At 39.4% G+C, this 6,731-nt stretch overlaps 1 pseudogene across 1 annotated transcript; it reads left to right on the forward strand.

Annotated features, from left to right (window-relative positions):
- The first annotated feature begins 397 nt into the window (after nucleotides 1-397).
- LOC149162625 (DNA (cytosine-5)-methyltransferase 1B pseudogene) lies at nucleotides 398-6,319 on the forward strand (annotated as a pseudogene). The gene is made up of 4 exons (XR_016261458.1): nucleotides 398-1,982; nucleotides 2,157-5,139; nucleotides 5,698-5,862; nucleotides 5,963-6,319. The product of XR_016261458.1 is annotated as a DNA (cytosine-5)-methyltransferase 1B pseudogene (transcript).
- Nucleotides 6,320-6,731: the final 412 nt, after the last annotated feature.

The following is a 6,731-nucleotide window of genomic DNA, read 5'->3' on the forward strand; positions in this document are numbered from 1 at the left end:
TAAGAGATGTTAAAATATAGTTAGTCATATTTTTATTAAAAAATTAAAGGTACATATTTTATTTACTTATAAAATGAAATTTCATGTCATTTAGGCCAAAAAAATAAAATTATACTTGAAATTTCTCATAAAATAATTATACTTGTTAAATTAAAAGAAAATAATATACTGATTAAAAAAAATAATTAAAAAAAATTCGAAATCCCAAGCAATTAACCGTTGAAACTTAAAATTAAATATCTCCATTTATACATTTCCCCAAAAAAATAAAATAATTATAAAACCGATATCATGGAAAGACGGAAAGATCGGTTAAATTAAATTAACTTTTAAATATAATTAAACATAAAAGTTTTATAGCAATTTCCCAAGGTGCCCTCCTAAGAATAATGGAAAGATCTGTAAAATTAAATTAAATAGATCTCCTTCCATGGTGAAACATATAAGTTTTCTTACAATTTCCCAAGGTGCTCTGCAAAAAATTTGGAGCGATGGAGGTGGCAAGTCCTTCATCGTCGCTGACCCCAAAGGCCATGGGATCGGTTCATATGCACACATGATCTCCCAATAGGCGGGAAATGTTCGTATTCTTCATCGAAAAATCAAATGGAAACGATTCACTATCATACCGCTCGAATGAAAACGACGAGGCGCTAAATTTAAGGTTTTTTTACTGCAAAGGAACAGCTAACGGAACTGAGCCGAAGCCCGGAACAGGCACCTCGAAATTCATCGGAGCAGATAAAGCCCTTACAATATTCTCGACGGAGTGAAAACCTGAAAATATTGTTGATGATGTAGAAACTGTAAAAATCTCGAAGACAATAAAGTCAAATGCCTCATTTTTTGTTGAATCCCTGAAATCTGTTTCACAGAATTGTCTTCTACGGACTCTCCATTTATTTTTATGCACTCTTGGTCAATTTGTAACTGTTTAGGGTTCTTGGGAACTATGCAGAGGTGCGGCCGATAGTAAGAATGGTTGGACGACTTCCAATCCAGATTATGAAGTCAAAATGCTTAATTTTGACTGAGTTTCGGCGATTTTTGTTGTAAAAGCTGGACAGCTGTTGCTGGTTTTATGCAAAAACAATGAATTGTATTGGTTTTGCTGCGTGTCCTGTGGCAGTCTCATGACATGCTTCAAAAAGAGCGACGCGCTTGAAATTCAATTCACTTCACTTCAGAACGACAAGTTTTGGGCTATCTGGATCGTTCTGGCTTAGTCGATGTAAATTTACCATTTTTTCTGAATCCCAAACATCTTTTGGGCACAAATAAGAGGGATTTGTGAGTATCTGCGGATTTGAGCAGCTTGACGTTTTGCAGTTTTTGGAATAAAATCACTCCACATTATCATGAAAAAGGCCATATCAGGGGCCTTTTAGAAAGATCGTGTAAGACTTGCATTTGTTGTGCGGGTTGAGCCATTTATTTCCTTCCTTAATATCTCGCTCAAGATTATTTATGTCATTTCATCCTAAACTTGGATGGTCAGTTGTCATTCTCTGCTAGATATGGACAACTTCTTACGAAGCCGAATAAGGCTCCTTAAATACTTTTTAGCTTTAGGCGAATTTTTAAACATTGCGAGCTTCTATATAGCATCTTGATCCCATTTATCAAGACGCCAAGGCATTTGGGCATTCATGCCCTGTCGAAGCAAGAGGCTCTCGGATTTGGCTTTATTGTGGTCAGTATTGGCGAAAATTTTGGAGACGTAAGGGCTTTTTCTTGGGGAAAGATCATCGAAAACGGCAATCCACCTCCGGTTTTTGTGCAATAAAAGTCTCCCTTTAATTGACCAGACCCATGGGGTGAATGCAATGCGGTTTTCGGGTTGGAGGAACACCTTTAAATATTTTTGTTAATGGCGGCGTCTGGGTCATCCGTCCTGGTTCAGTGGAAGCAACAGGGAGGCACTGTACTGCAAATAATTGTGACCAATGCTCGAATTCGACGGACATACATTCCTTCCACAGGTATTGTCGCATTCCTTTATTCACATCATCTCTCTTATCCGCAGGCACTGTATTAGTTTGTTATCAAATTAAAAGAGCAGAACATATGCCACTTAGTTACTTGATTGCTTAAATACCTACGTTCCTCGTCTTCGCCATCATGATATTCAAGCCCTTGCTCATCCGTGCACACAGGTGAGAAGTTCCGTAGCCGGAAAGAGTGCGTAGAGACTTGGCGTCGGGCAGAGACTGTGATAGTTCTCAAGAAATGGGTAATAATAAACCGAAAAAACAAACAAAACCTAACGAAATTAAAGAATTCGATGTTCAAGGCGCCGATGAGCGGAATCAAATCAGAAGGCAGCCCAAGCGCACAGCTACAGGAATGCATTACAAGGAAAAAAATATCCGTCTCGATAAAAAAAGGTCAATTATTGAAGCCAAGAAGCTTCGAATAACAGAAGAGGAGAAAGTCGCTATTTCACTCACAGAACAGGATGTCGAAGATTCGGACGAAAGTCCTCCGCAACGGCGTTTAACGGATTTTACCGTCCATGATGAGCATGGTAAATCTCAGGCCATTGAAATGGTAAATGCAATTAACCTTTACATTTCAGGTTATATTTGTCCAATGAATGGTTCGTTGGACAAATCAGAAGGGGTTCGCTGCGAGGGTTTTGGGCGTGTAGAGTCATGGTCTATAACGGGTTATGAGGATGGCTTTCCTGTTCTTTGGCTCACAACGGGTGCAGCAGAGTACATCTGCGTCAAGCCTGCGGGTCCATACAAGAAATTCTTCACTATTTTGCAAGAGAAGGCAATGCTGTGTGTCGAGGTTTATCGTGCTCTGTCAAAGCCTGATGGTGGCATGCCTGAGCTAGGGTTGGATGAATTAGTGGCTCGGGTGACCCGGTCCATTTCCAAGAACCATCAGGGAAGGTTTATGGGGCGAGATTTCATTTTGTCACAGGGTTCTTTTATTGTCAGTCAGCTAGAAGCTCTGGATGATGATGATTCATCGGAGAATGAACAACGCTTCACGGGTCTGCCTTCTCTTGTAGCTTTGGAGAGCGAGTACTTCAAGTTCTCAAAGAAGGGATCTGAAGGGGTAAAAGTTGTTGAGTCTTCTACTGCTGCTTCTTCCTCTGCACCAGTTGTTAAGGAGGATGAAAAACTGGCAAGATCGATTCAAGATGGGAATGACTGGAAGGCTGCAAAACCAAGTCGCAAGTCTCCGAGGAAGAAGGTTTACATCAAAATCAATGAGGATGAAATTGCCAATGATTATCCTTTACCAGCCTTTTATAAGGCAGATGAACATGAAATGGATGAGTATGTCCTTTTCAATGATGATTCATCTGTATTAGCTCCCGAGGATCTTCCCCACAGAATGTTAAACGATTGGTCTCTCTACAACTCTGATCTCAGACTTGTTTCATTAGAACTTCTTCCTATGCTTGGTGGCACCGAGACAGATACTGAAATATTTGGTTCAGGAATCATGATTGAAGATGATGACTGTGGATATTGTCTTGATGATGACTCTTGGCGGACTCATAAATATGAAGAAAAAGAACCACAAGGAATTCGCATATACTTGAGTGCAATCAAGGAATGGTTGATTGAATTTGGAGCAAATATACTCTCTATATCAATTCGCACAGATGGGGCTTGGTATAGACTTGGGAAGCCCTCTGAGCGGTATTCTCCTTGGTATAAGCCTGTGCTGAAAATAGCTAGACTTGCAATTAAAGTAATTGTAATGCTGAAGGAGCAGGGTCGTGCTTCCAAGCTTTCGTTCTCAGATGTGATAAGGAAACTGGCAGACCAAGACAAAGGTGAATCAACTTTTATCTCATCTAACTTGACAGACATAGAGAGGTATGTTGTCGTTCATGGTCAGATAATTTTGCATCAATTTGCAGCATGTCCAGATGAACACATCCAAAGGAGTGCCTTTACGACAGACCTTTCAGCCAAGATGGAGCAAAGGCATCACACAAAACTAGCTTTGACAAAGAAGAAAGAAATAGTGAAGGCAAGAAATCTGAATCCCCGGGCCATTGTCAGACCTGATACGTACAAGCCGAAAGCAATGCGGGCTACTATGACAAAGCTTATAAATCACATCTGGAGCGAATATTATACATGCTCTGCATCAGAAGAAGCCAAGGACTTTGCTGATAATGGTGACAAAGATGTAGACGAACAGGAAGACCAGGAAGACAGTGAAGATGACGAGGAGACAATTTTTGCTTCAGAGAATGTAACTAAACCATCTCTCCCAATCAAAAAAGGGAAAGTCAGACGAAACAAAAAAGATGCAAAATGGGCGGGAAATTTCATGGGCAAAACAATGTTTGGTGAACCCCTGCACAAGAGTGCCTATGTTCATGGACTTATTGTTGCTGTGGGTGGTGCAGTTTTAGTGGATTTAGATGAACAGAATTTGCCAGTTATTCTTTTTGTTGAATACATGTATGAGAAATCTTCTGGTACAAAAATCCTTCATGGAAGGGTGCTTCAGAGAGGAAGCCAAACTGTGCTAGGAAATGCAGCTAATTCAAGGGAAGTTTTTTTGACTAGTCAATGCCTACATATTGATCTGAATGATGTAAAAGAGACTGTAGAAGTGGAGATCAGGTTACGACCTTGGGGTCATCAGTATCGGAAAGAAAACTTTTCCGCAGATGAAACTGATAGGGTACAGGCTGTGGAGCGGGAGCAGAAGAGGCTGCCTGTGGAATATTTCTGCAAATCTATGTATTCCCCTGAGAGGGGTGCATTTCTTTCTCTTCCTTATGACACTTTAGGCCTTGGTAATGGACAATGTCTTTCTTGCGGACTCAGAGAAGATGAAAAACAGGGTCTTGAACTCTGCCTGCTTAAAAATAAGGATGGATTTAGGTATGAAGGTGTGAAGTACTCTCTTCTCGATTTTGTGTATGTGGACCCAGGACAATTTCCTCCACTAGGAGATGACAAGGAACCAATAGAAAGGTTCAAAGCAAGTAGAAATAGAGGGCTTAGAGCCTACATTGTTTGTCAAATTTTAGAGATTAAAAGTTCAAGTAGCTTAAATAAGGGTGAATCAAAGCCCACACAAATAATACTTCGGAGATTCTTCCGGCCAGAGGACATTGGGACTGAAAAGGCTTATACTGCCGACATCAGAGAGGTGAATGCATTATGCCCTTTTCTGGTAATCCAAATTTTACTGGCTCATCTATAAAAATATACTTTCACTTATTTCTATGCAGAGTAGCTTAAGCTAAGGACTAGATAAATACTATTGTGCATTTTTGTGCTTATGTATCTGAAGCTTGTTTACGGACCAGCACTCTCATGTATGAAACATCTTTCTCTTTTGTTGACACCTGTACTGCCTTACATTTGGTTTCACCTGTCGGATTTCTGTACCTTGTAAAACTTTGCTTTATGTATTTGCAATTTTCGCCTATGCCATATCAGCAACATTGCACTGAATTCTGTTAAATTGATTTTCTGAAATTTAAATTCAAGCTCCAATTAGAAGTCCAAATTGTATGAATTTTCTGCTACTTAGAGTATCTGGCCATCTGCCTAAATTTGTTTGTGCATCTTAAGTTGATCTCCATAATTTCTTTAGTTCGAATAAAACTGCTATACCTGTTTGTATAAAGTGTTGTTTTTATATATATTGAAATGAAAAGCATCATGGGAGCACCAGTAATAGCTGTTGTTGATGTCTTGACAGGTATATTATAGCAATGAAACTGCTACTGTAGAAGTGACCGCAATAAAGGGAAAATGTGAAGTTAGAAGACATCAGCATTTATCTCTCACACCTGGCAATGCTATTTTTGATCACATTTTCTTTTGTAGCTGCATCTACAATCCAAAAAAGGGCACACTTGAGCAGGTAAGCTTTAAAATTTCTTGAGAGTGACAGATACTTTCATTATGCAAGTTCAATCCAAATATTCAAGCAGAACTGATTTTTAAATTTATACCATGTATAGCTGCCTGCAAACATCAAGTTAAGCTCCTCCTCAAAAAGCATAGTAGGCAAGAAGGGCAAACATCATGTAGATGAAACTGCAAGTGCTAAGCGAAAGGGAAAGACCATTTCAGTGGAACAAGCTGCAGAAGAGATGTTAGAAGCCACTCACCGCTGTTGTTTGTCAACACTAGATATTTTTGCTGGCTGTGGTGGTTTGTCGCATGGGTTGCAAAAATCAGGTGCCTCTGGCTTCTCTTTGTGTATGCGTTATTTTCCTTGTTTATTGTCTTTCTTAGTTTTCCTCTCCATGTTGCATGGTCTAGCAGAGTCCATGTTGACTATCTCTCATTTGCATCCATTTTCGACTTCATTTTGATCTTTGATTTTTCATCCCCCTTAGGAAAATAGCCATTAAATAACTTTTTTAAAGCTGCAGAACCTCTTTCAACTAACATTGTAAGTTAGGTAACACTGAAATTGTGAAATGAATTTGGGTATACATTTCCTGTTGCCCATAAGCTATTATGCTTTACCAAAGTTAGTGTTTATGATTGTGGTGGTAGGGGTTACATCTTGGGAGCCAAAAGGAAGAATCACATCGTTAGTTCAATGATTCAATGAAGACGAGCAATGTCTTAGAAGTTGCACAATGACATAACCCTAAAGCTCCAAAGTTTTCAATTATACACAAGGGTCTACATTCAAAACCAACCTGTCTTTAAGCCTTGCATGGGAAGAGGGTGTTTATAGAAATTGGCCTTATAAATTGCTCAAAAAGGATAAACTGA

The sequence above is a fragment of the Pinus tabuliformis genome, chromosome 5_2, assembly GCF_031772625.1.
Source record: "Pinus tabuliformis cultivar Carrire ecotype Pingquan chromosome 5_2, CPIR1, whole genome shotgun sequence".
NCBI lineage: Eukaryota > Viridiplantae > Streptophyta > Pinopsida > Pinales > Pinaceae > Pinus > Pinus tabuliformis.